An 11,206-nucleotide genomic window follows, 5' to 3' on the forward strand; every position below is an offset into this window, starting at 1 on the left:
CCCGCCCTTCCACTAGGGAAATGGTAAGAAGAACCTCTTAATGTCAGGAGAAGGGGTGATGGGGACTGTATTTCTCTGTTTTACTATCAGATACTTGTGAATAAAGCTTGCAGGCTCAGTCCTCCGGCAGAGGAAGGTACCTGTACGTTCATATCCCACCTTTTCTGGTACATACAAGGCAAGGTCCATTCAAGGCTGCAGGGAGAACTTCACATGGGACAAATTGTGTTTCATAAAAAAATATTGGTTTATGATGTGGATTTTTTAAAAAAAAAGCCACCAACCCTCACATACCTTAATTTAAAATCTCAGGAACTGTACTGCTTTTTGTACTAGGGAGGTTGTTTATTTTGTGAAGCAATCCACTGAAACAGAGGCCTGTTGAGGAGGGGAGGAAGGATGTTTGCGCTTTTGCTGCAGTTTTGCCGGCTGTTCTCAGTTATTATCTACAAAGTTGTGAAATTCACTTAAATCATTTTAGTCATCTCTTGGCTGCAGAAAATGTGTAACTAGGAGATACAAAGAATTACGAATTTGTTGAGCAGTTCAGCATCAGCCACGTGAATGCTATGTTTCGATACAGTTTCTGCTGGCTTTATTGCAAGGCAGAGATGCACTTAGCTTTATAGGGCTCCTAAAGAGATCGATTAATATTTCTTTAAATATTAAATCAAAGAATGCAAGAGGGTAAATGAGGAGTTTCTAAAAGAGCAAAGAAGTTCCAAGAAATGCTGTTCAAGTTTTATTTCCTCTTTGGCACACTGAAATCTTGTTGAAATCATTGGGCAGTTTGTATTCCATAGACTCGTGAGGAGATGTACTGAACTAGGTTCCGAGCCCAAGTTTTGCATGAGAAAACATCAAGATTACCTTGAAAGCACCCACCCATTATTTTTCTTGGTAAGATTTTGGAGGAAATATTTTTCTATCTCAACAGCCAAGTTCTTTATTTTGTAAGGTTGGGGGTTTTTTTGGAGGGTGGGGTAGGTGTAGGCTCTCCTGCTCACGGCGTGGCTGAGCTGGCCTCAGTTATAAAACGCCGGTAGATGGCACCATCTTTTGCCAAGCTGTTTGGAAAAAACTAACAGGAAATATTCTGTCCGGAAAAACAAACGAAACAAAATGCAGCTGTGAATAACATGATAATGCTGTCTCAGAACTGAAATACAAGATTAAAATCCTGTTCCTGCCCTTGCAGTATTCAAATGCTATTGTTATTACAGATGCTGGAGGAAACAAAGCAAACAGCTACGGGTGTTTGTTAATATGCGGCTTAGATTTGGCGTTTACCTAACTCTTACTCTGCACGGTTGGGTGCTTTGTACCAGGTGTCTGTTGAAGACACGACAAAGTGTCTTGGGATAATCTCACTTTGAGACTCTTTGTACCACCCTCAGTTTGACTCTGTCCCACTGCAGGAGCGTGCAGCCCCTCAGTTTCTTCTTTCATTTTAAGCCGGAATAGAACCTTGAGCACAGTTCAACCCCACAGATAGTTGCACCAGCACAACTGGGGGCACGGACCAGTAGTTAGTCAAAAGCAAGCAGTGGGGGAAAGTGCTTTTCACTTTTTTTAGCCGACTAAAGCCTTTTAGCTACCCAATGTTTCATGGTATGAAACAACAAGCTGAGGAAGTGTCTCATAATTATATTAATCATTAATGATATTCACAGTAGTATTTAACCCCAAATGAAGTCCATACTGTGCTGAAATGCCGGGGTTTCAACCCCCAGCCCACATGAAGGTTGACATGTGGGTGATTCCCCAGCCCTTCTCAAAGTGGGGTGAGTTTCCCTTTAGGCTTCCCCCCAGGGTGGGGGCGTAAACCCTCCCCTCCTGAAATGGTCCCCCCCAAAATATGTCCTCCTGAAATAGTCCCCCCCATGACATAGTGCCCCTGAAAGAATTTCCCTGTCAAATAGTCCCCCAGAAGTAGTACCTCCCGTAACTCTCCCGACCCAAAATACACCCCCTAGAAAGTCTGCCCCCCCCCATGCTCCTTCCAGAAATGGTCCCCCCCAAATACTTATCCTAAAATAATTCCCCCTCAAACACTGTCCCCCGAAATAGACCCCTCGAAAGAATCCCCCTGGAAATGATCCCCCCTGAAATGCTCCACCTCCAAAATGCTCCCCCATTAAATAGTTGCGCCTTAGATACTCCCCTGTGAAACGGCGGCCCCTTAAATATTCCTCCGAAATACTCCCCCGAAGGAGTTCCCCCAAATAGCCCCCTGAAATAGACCCTCCTGTATCACTGTCCCCCACAAAATAGCCCCCAAAACAGTCCCCCTGAAACAGTCTGCCCCCAAATAGTTCCCACCCAATACACTCCCCTTTCATCTAAGGTCTACGTTCCTGTGGCCTCCCGCCCCTTTTGGTCCTTCCACCACGATTTGGCTTCCAATTTTTCCTGCTCTCTACTTCCCCAAGCCCTGTCCCTTGTTCAGCCTCCAATTTTGCTGGCCTCTACCTCCCCTTGGCCTCCCACCTTTTTTTCAGCCTCCCACCTTTTTTCAGCCTCCACTTTTTTCTGGCCTCTACCTCCCTCTGGCCTCCCACCTCTTTTCAGCCTCCCACCTTTTTTCAGCCTCCACTTTTTTCTGGCCTCTACCTCCCCCTGGCCTCCCACCTCTTTTCAGCCTCCCACTTTTTTTTTGGCTTCTGCTTTTTTTGGCTTCTGTTTCCCCCTGGCCTCCCACCTCTTTTCAGCTTCCCACCCCTTTTTGACTTCCCAGCACTTTTCAAACTCTAATGCCCACTAGAACTCGCCCCCCCCCCCCCCCCCCCCCCCCCCCTTCCGGCATCTACTTTTTTCTGGCCTGTATTTCCCCTGTGGCCTCTTATTTTCCTGCAGCCTCCCACTACATTTTGGGGCCCCTGCAAATATTGCCCCCGAAAGACTCTCCCCAAATAGTCTCTCCTGCAACATTCCCTCCCCTTGAAATAGCCCCTCCCTTGAAGCAGTTCCTTGCAAAATAATCCCCCCTGAAATGCTCCCCCCCCCCAATAGTGCCTTCAAGAGAGTCTCCCTGAAGTACTCCCTCTCATAATAACTCACCCTCTGAAATAGTTCCCCTCGAACTAGTGCCCCTCTGGAACGCCGGGGTTTCAACCCCCAGCCCACATGAAGGTTGACATGTGTTTGATTCCCCCAGCCCTTCCCAAAGGGGGTGAGTTTCCCTTCAGGCTTCCCCCCAGGGTGGGGTGGCCTGGCAGACAGAGCCATTGGGTAAAGGAGCCCCAGGGGTCCCACACGGAGTAACCCAAGGTCAGGTGTCCCCCGTAGGGAGAGCAGCTGGGACCCCTTTCTGGTGGTGCCATTCTTACCCCTCCCTGCCCTCCTTGTTGGGCTGCTTGGTGCCAGGTGTGATTCCATCCACATTCCCCCGAGCCATACACCAGTCTGTGGAGATAAGGACTGATAACCTTGAGGAGCCTGGCCCCTGCCCCTCCCAGTTGCTTGGAAAAGGTTATAATGGCCCATTATCCCCTGATGGCCTGACACACCTGTGCCTGGGGTGTGGTCAGATGGAACAATAACAGGGTTGCATGTTATTCAAATTCTTGTGCAACTGCCAGAAGGCACCAGATAGCATTTGACAAAAGTCAATTATCTTGGATCCTACAAACTGCGACCCCCAGAGGGGCCCTTTGAGCTCTCCTGGATCCCAGCGGCCTGTGACCAGCATCTCCCCTGAGCTGGGAGCCTCTCAGGTACCAAAACCCTTAAGGTGTCGTCTGCTCCAGACGGAAGGCCAGGGCCAAGTCCCCCCGCTCGAGTCTCAGTTATCGCCCGTTGAGGAATGCCAAGGCATTGGGAGTATTTGCTCTGAACTCGAGAGGGAAATTTTCTTTGAGCTCGCTTCTATTTCACCTGTTCATTGGTGTGTGTGTGGGTACGTACCCTTACCCTTGTTCCTGTGTGCTTGTCCCTTTTGTGTTCATTTTACCGAACCCAAACCCCTTTGTTCCTGTATGTACATGTCTGGTTTGTGTATGCGCATGTACATATGTGTATAAATTAAGGTACCGTTAAGTAAGTTAGAGTGAATATTGTCATTTTAGAACCTGAATAAGTCGCTTTTCTTTCTGAGTTATTTTGTATTGGCAAATAGTTGTTAGTTATTAATAAATCTAGGTTATTTTTCTAAATCATTACCGTGTCAATACTTTCATCCGCGACACCCTTGCAGGAGCAGCGGAGTGTCTGTCTGTGAGGGGGACGCCCTGGGCAGAGTTCCCTGTTGGGGAAGGACCTCCCGCCCCCCTGGGACTGGGCTCCAGGCAGGTCTGGCTTTGGTAAACGCGGGCTCTGTAGGGATTCAGGATGGGGCTTCCTTGGTCTGATGTGTTGGGCTGTTGCCCTGGTTGTCTCCCGTCCCCTCTCTGGGAGACTCTATTTCACTGTTCCTTGCGCCGTTGCTGGCCGTGCGGTGTCGTTGTTGGGGTCGTTGGGATTGATGTCCATTAGGCATAACCTGAGTGACTGGTTTGTACCCCAGCGCTCACCCATGGACCGACCCTTTTGTGTCAAGTACAGTCTGGTTATTGGTTCATCCTTAGGCTGGCTGTGTCCTTTATGCTAGGCCTGAAAATTGGCAAAACACATGTATAAGCCCCACTTGAAGGGCAGACATAGAGTTTGAGCAGCTAAGAGCCTTCTGCTGGCCTCCTGCGTCTAGAGGAACTGCAGCACTGGCAGGAGCTGGGAGAGATGGCTCGCATGTGGCAGTAAATCAGTCAGCCATGATGCAGTCAATAACCTTTTAAGAAAATACTGAGGGACAGAAGTATATAGTTTCAGTAAACGGCATAACACAAATATCAACTATCCATACGTTACACAGGTTTGCCAGCTGGCACTCAGAGGACTCCAGCCCAGTTTAGTCTGAGCTGCAGACAATAGATTCTGTTCCTTTGGTGGGTTGGATAATAACGTCATGGGAAAAATCTGTAAGGGTAAGTACGTGTTCAGAATTTTACATGTAAAAAGTATTGTATATATCTGAAAAGCGTTAAGTCAGAAGCACTCTGAAAAGTGTGATTGTCAAGGGGTGAATCTGAAATATGAACTTCCAGTAACTTTTCCCTTAAACGCCGAGAACAACATTTTTCATCTTTTGTTCTTTCCCTTTTGGTGATTTTTTTTTTTTTTTAATGCTTCCATGAATTTCAGATGAAGTCTGCTTAAGTGCTGGACAGGTGTAACTTATCAGGGGACAAATGGGGAATAGCACAACCATTAATCACAAAGCAGAAGCCCTGGGCATGGAGTCAAAGAGCATTGTCTGCCAAACAGTTTTCTACAGATTACTCGATAACGATATTAAGATTGATCACACAGTACTGATCTTTTAGGTGATGTGAGCTGACCCACTTTTAAAGGGGGTTAATTTGCAATTTCACTGTAGCAAACAGAGATGTTGGCTTGTGTAATGTAATTTACTAATAGGATTCAAAACATGCACAACCTTAACCCTGTTTTGGGAAGGAGGTATGATCAATTCACTTTGTCAGTCCTTTTTTCTGCAGGGAAGGATTGTTTTTGCAGAGATCAGGTTTTCAGATATTATTTTTATCACTACATTGAAGCAGTACTTAGCGAATGAGAGAGGTGTAAAGACCCGTTGCACTAAACAACATACTATAAAACAACGCCTGATCTAACTCACTGCCCAATCTAAGCAGGCAAAAAAGTTGGACAAGAAATTGTTCTCAATTCTCCTTTACAAATGAAGCATGGAGGCATAGAGAGCTGGTCCCACAAAGTGGTTTTGGCTCTGCAACCCAACTTTGGTCTCCTGTCTGCCCTCCTAGAGCAGGTGGGCTGTAGTTGGAAGCAGGTGGCCCCGTGGGACACAGCACGTGTGCAGGCAGTAGCGCTGTGGTGGCATCGTGCCTCTCCCCGGACCTGTGCGCTGTGTGTCACACCAGCCCACCTCCAGCTCTCCGTCTTGTCACGTGTGCTGCTTCGTACTCGCCCTGTGCTCAGGGCTTGGCGTTTTCTGAGTTACAGCAGAGCTGCCCGAGGTCGGATGTCACCACAGGGCAGCTCCGGGGCCAGCGTGGTGCCAGGGCAGCCACAGCGGAGCTCGGGCAGGGACTGAGCTGGCCCACGAGCCATCGGCCACTTCTAGGGGTGGGTACACCTGGGCGCCCCAAGGGAGGCTCATCAGGGCAATTAGAGCCTGTTGGTGTGTACTGAGGTTGGTTATAAAACTGTCTAGTTTATCCATGTGTAGTTCTTTGTGAAGATGGAAACACGAGTGTCTTCCTCTCACTAACAATCAGAGGACATCCCTCCAGCCAAATGATAAGCCTCCGCTATGATTCGTGGCGGGCTGTAAGAATTAACCGTGGCCAAAGCAGGACACGTTCTCCTAAATGAGTTATTGAAATAGCTGGACAATTTTAGCAAACACTGTATCAGAAGCATGATGTGAAAAATTTTAGATCAAGACTCAAAATATATGAGTAAAAACTAGATTTTTAAGAAGGAAAGCGTTAAAGAGAAGATGTTGATGTTAATTTATAGTAGTCATAGCAACCTGGTTCTTGCTTTCGTAAGGCTCTGGTCCTTAGGGATTTGAGGGGAGGGAAGAGGGAACAGATTTTGTTGTTTCACAAGCAAAGTTTGGTCTGCTGGGACTGCTTCGTTCTGTGGCCATACCCACCCAGTGTCCAGTGGCTTTAACATCAACACCTCATGCCAGCAGAAGTAGCTCGGGAAAGAGCTGATCTACAGGAACAGTCCAAATGGCGGCTGGCAGTCGCTTCCCTGCTCTTATTTACGGGATCAATTCTGAAGGGCCTGGCTTCTCCAAAACATGCAGAGGAGGTCAGATGCCTAAATTGTGGTTGCAGCTATGTTCTGTGAGTCATATACACAAAGCTTAAGTATTGTAATGCTGATTTTAACAATGAGTTCTTTTTTACATCTGTGCCGAAGTGATTTTGCTCCAAATTACTGTCTTAATTAAAAGAGAAATCTTGCTCTCAGAAGATGATGATTTTTTTAAATTTTTTTTTTTTTGAGAGCACATGGACTCTGTTCAGAGTTGAACCTTGTGTTCAATTGGTACATGAAGAACTGACCTGATTTCCTAGAACCCCGCTGGGTTGCAGCAGCCAGTCATCTTTTACAGGCACTGCCCGACCCGCTCGCTGTTGTCTGCTGGTGCTTGGTGGCCCTGGATTTGTGCAGGTGAGCCTGACAGCATTTCCCAGCTCTCTGAAAGGCAAAAGCACTCTGCTGATTTACAGGGAGCTCTGCTTGCTCCTGTCCATCACCCGGTGCCCTCGCCCAGCTCCGTGCTGGAGCCCTTCGGGGGAGCTTGGGGAGAGCCGAGGGTCCCGGGTCTGAAACCTGCTCCCGTGCTGCCGCCTGCAGACGCGGTGCAGGGGCCTCGGGGAGGGTTTCTTTCTGCCAGTTTCTTTCTTTTGGAAGTAGCTTCAAGCAATTAATTGAAGAAACTCAAGGCACTAATTGAAATTAATTTTCCTAGAATTAACGAAACACAAAAATAAAAACCCTCTGCCCCATTTTAGAGGTGTGTTCTGTATGATCAGCTCTGTTCTCTTTTACTGTAATTTTTCTCTTTAATTGTAAATAGAAAGCAAAAAGATGACTGCAGCAGGACAGAAATAAGAGTTATCCCCAGTTAGAGGAGCTAGTCTGGTTTCGTCACCATAGAAATGAAAAGCTCTAAAGGCAAATTATTAATTGTGCATGTATTTAAACATATTATAAATGTACATATAGAAGATAGACATTCCAAGCTCCAGGCGTGGGGTGGGTTTTTTTATATATTTAAAACAAATGCTGCACTTCAGCCTCTAGCAATACAAAAAAAGGGTAAACCTATTCCCCATGTGCCCTGTTAGCCCTGTGGTCAGAGCGGACTGTGTGGAAGTTCAGCTCCGCTCACAAACTGCTCCTTCTACAGCTTTTCCCGTCTGAAACCTTGCAGGCAGGATGCTCTCGAAGCCAGTGCAGGCCATAAATTTTCACTTAAGGGTCAGAGTACAAACTGAAAAGAGGAACCTCAGTGTGAAATCTAGTATTTTAAAGGAATAGTACGTTTGCTTGCAGTTATATTTTACGTTCAGAATTCTAAAATGACTCAATAAGCTTTTTTTATAGTTCATGAAATAAAAATGTAAGGAGTGCTCCTTGTATATTTTGTATTCTAATCAGCAGTGTAAAATTTGTACCATAACTAGTAGAGCGGCACCTACTGTAAGTGAGAATTAGTTTGGTAACTGTTACCTGGAATAATAAGCATACCTGTTGTTTATATTGATAATTGAAATTTTGATTCTTTTTTTTTTTCTAATTGATAAAAATAGGAAAACAATATTTTTTATAAAGAATTTGAAATGTTCTAAGTGATTCACACGAAAAACATTTCCTAAATTACCTCAAAATAGACCAGGCCACTGACTACTTGACTTGCACTTGGTTTAATTTTAGAATTTACTTTAACATGAAAAAGGAGAAAAAGCTCTTTTGAAATAGCTCATGTGAAATTAAACAAAACATTTAAAATATTTTAATTTCAACTGCAGCTAAAATGTTCCTAAATAAGTACTTGCATATGAAGCTTTAAAAATTCTGTTTGATCCCCCAAAATTTATTTTTTCAGATTTGTTTTCCCTTTTCTGATTCTGAGCCAAAAAAACTTTATTTATTGTACTGAACTGGTGGCATAAGCTAATGTTTGGATTTATTTTTCCAAGAAAGGCAAAAAGCATTTTGAACCTGGGACCTCCTTGTTCTTGAAACCCGCTGAACCCAAAATGTTTAAGGTGTGTTTCGATCTCTTAGATCATCGATCTCTCTTAGATGACACAGCAAATGGCTTTATGTGATGGGATTTTGAACAGAAAAGGACAAACCTACCGCCGTGCCTAAGTGGTGTGTTTGCCCTGCTGTCCTGCCCACGCTGGCCAGCCCTTGGTCCCTTTCTGGTCCCTGCTCTTCATGAGTTCACTTGATATTTCTCTGGGTTTCTCACAGGGGGAGCAGCCGGGTACGGTAAAGGGCTGGGTGTGAAACAAGACAAACGTGTTAAGCTGTTCAGCCGCGGCGTACAGCGGAGAGGGACCAAGAATTCCCAGAGGAAAGGAGTTTCTCAGCATCCTGGTAAGCGTGCGCCGTGCCCGTCGCTCCCCTTAGCCCACCCGGCTCTATTGTCAGCAGTGTTCGGGGGGCACTGAAGGAGCTTCCCTGTAGGAGCTCCTGTCCTAGGCTTGAAATCCTGCTGGGCACAGCGCTGCCTTCGCTCTAGCGTGGCTTATTATTGGCTGGAACGTGTTTGATGGAACACACAGCGTGGTGCCTGCGGCAGGTCCTGCTTACGGGAGGGCAGGGAAGTGATGCTGTCTGGAAGCATGAAGCTGGACATGGCTCTGGACATGACTTTAAAAGTTGTACGAGATAAGTATTACTGATTTTCTTGTTTGCATTATCTATGTTAAATGGTGAAGAGTACTTGGCCGTTTGTTAATGTTGTGGGGATCATTGCACATAACACAGTAATTCTTCTTGGATGGCTTTTCACAAGGACAGTGCTTTCCAAGAAGAGAAAAGCTTTCCGGTCCTGTAAGCTACGCTTAATATGAGCACAGAAAAGGTTTTATGTAGGTAGGAGTGCTGTGTGGTGTAGCTGCCCATTTGCACTCAAATCAACCAGGTGAGGTTGCTGTTCTGTAATAAGTCATTCGGATTTCTTGATAGTTCTAAACCATTTTCACATGAAAAATGATTATCTTCACGTTATAGTGGTGAATAAAATGATGCCACCACAGCTATAACGGGTGCTTTGAGTACAGAAAATCTGACTCAAGAAGAAACTAGGCACCAAAATGACTTTTGAGTCACACCAGCCTTAAAACCCCGTGTGTTGTTCTAACCCTGGCTTCAGCCAATGCGTTTTCCTCCATCCAGCCCCGTGGGTGACTTGGGAAGCTCAGCTCGGGCACCAGCCCCCGCACCCCAGTACAGCTCAGGGCGGAGGCTGGCTTTAAACCTCACCTCCTTTGCCCTCCCTTTTAGGATTCCTGCCTCCTAGCTGAGTGGTTTACTGCTAGGGCTGTAGGATTTCTGCAGTGGAGCTGCTTCTGAAGATTCGTAAAAACGCTTTTTTCTCCAGGGGAAGGTACGGATGCCCTGCTGGAAGAGCAGTCCACAGGTGTATGTGCCTTCATGGGCAGAAAATAAATGTTGGCTCGTTTCATTACATTCCTCTCATCCCCTTCTCATCCGATTTGCATCCATTAGCATTTGTGCAGCTAATTAAAGGAAGTTGGGATAAGATCCATGCCTCCCCGCGAGGTACCTGGCACGGCTGCAGTGGTAAGGGTCTCGCTGTCAGCAGTTGTGAGCTGGCAGATACAGAGAGAAAATTGCTGACTTCTACCCAGTGCAGATCCTTGCAATCAGTGGTGCTGTGCCTAGAGACGCTGTTGCTTAGGGTCGGGGTTTTTTTGTGGGTTGTTGTCTGGTTTTGTTTGTTGTTGTTTTTTTTTTTTTTTCCCCTTCCCCAAGCACTCAGCTGTGTGTTGGCTTCCAGTGCCATCTAGTGGGATGTGATTTGATTTCTCGGGTAGGTCAGGTTCCAGTAAAGACATTTCAAGCCTGTATTAACATTACTTCTGTACACTTCTGAGCCCTTCAGGAATGATCCATTTACAGATACTTATGCTCGTTCCCGGTATTTAAGGTAGAAGCTGAAACATGTCATAGAAAAAGAAGCAGAACTACGTGTTTGCAAATAGCCAGTAAGACAAATGCTCATCTTTTCCCTTAATGGAAACTTCTGGGGTAGAATGTAAATGTCTTAACCTTTCTAAATAGTTAGAGCTGCTTGTTTGCACTTGGAAATGCTGTTCCTGTACATATTGTTCTCTATGTATTTATGTAAGTGATATAAAAATTAGATTCTCCCATTCATAACGCGTTATGCATTTTGAACTCATGCTATTAGACCACTTTCACCTTCTAAAATTCTAATCTAGACCCTTTGTTTTCTAGCTGATGGTTTGGTTCCCTCACTGCTCAAGTGCATTGAAGGATTGTGTAAGTAAAAGCCTTCTTTGTTGTTCTTTTTGATTTATGTTGATGAAGTTTTGTGGGAAAATGCTATGGAATACCTTGAGTTTATGGGTGAAGCATGAGAGCTGTTGTCTACATTTTTTTTTTC

The 11,206-nt window shown here is 45.6% G+C and overlaps 2 long non-coding RNA genes across 3 annotated transcripts in view; both read left to right on the forward strand.

The window, feature by feature from the left end:
• LOC141965832 (uncharacterized) overlaps positions 1-5,180 on the forward strand; it is a 92,146-nt gene extending 86,966 nt beyond the window's left edge. Inside the window, exon 3 of the long non-coding RNA XR_012634518.1 lies at positions 4,850-5,180. This is a non-coding gene — a long non-coding RNA (uncharacterized LOC141965832). The remainder of the gene's footprint in view (positions 1-4,849) is intronic.
• A 1,861-nt stretch (positions 5,181-7,041) lies between these two features.
• Positions 7,042-11,080, forward strand: LOC141966122 (uncharacterized). 2 transcript variants are annotated; one of them, XR_012634547.1, is made up of 3 exons: positions 7,042-7,206; positions 9,022-9,147; positions 11,038-11,080. It is a non-coding gene; the product is annotated as an uncharacterized LOC141966122 (long non-coding RNA). The 2 variants fall into 2 exon arrangements; XR_012634546.1 differs by lacking the exon at positions 11,038-11,080 and adding an exon at positions 10,060-10,825.
• Positions 11,081-11,206: the final 126 nt, after the last annotated feature.

Source organism: Athene noctua, chromosome 14 (assembly GCF_965140245.1).
Source record: "Athene noctua chromosome 14, bAthNoc1.hap1.1, whole genome shotgun sequence".
In the NCBI taxonomy this organism is placed as follows: domain Eukaryota; kingdom Metazoa; phylum Chordata; class Aves; order Strigiformes; family Strigidae; genus Athene; species Athene noctua.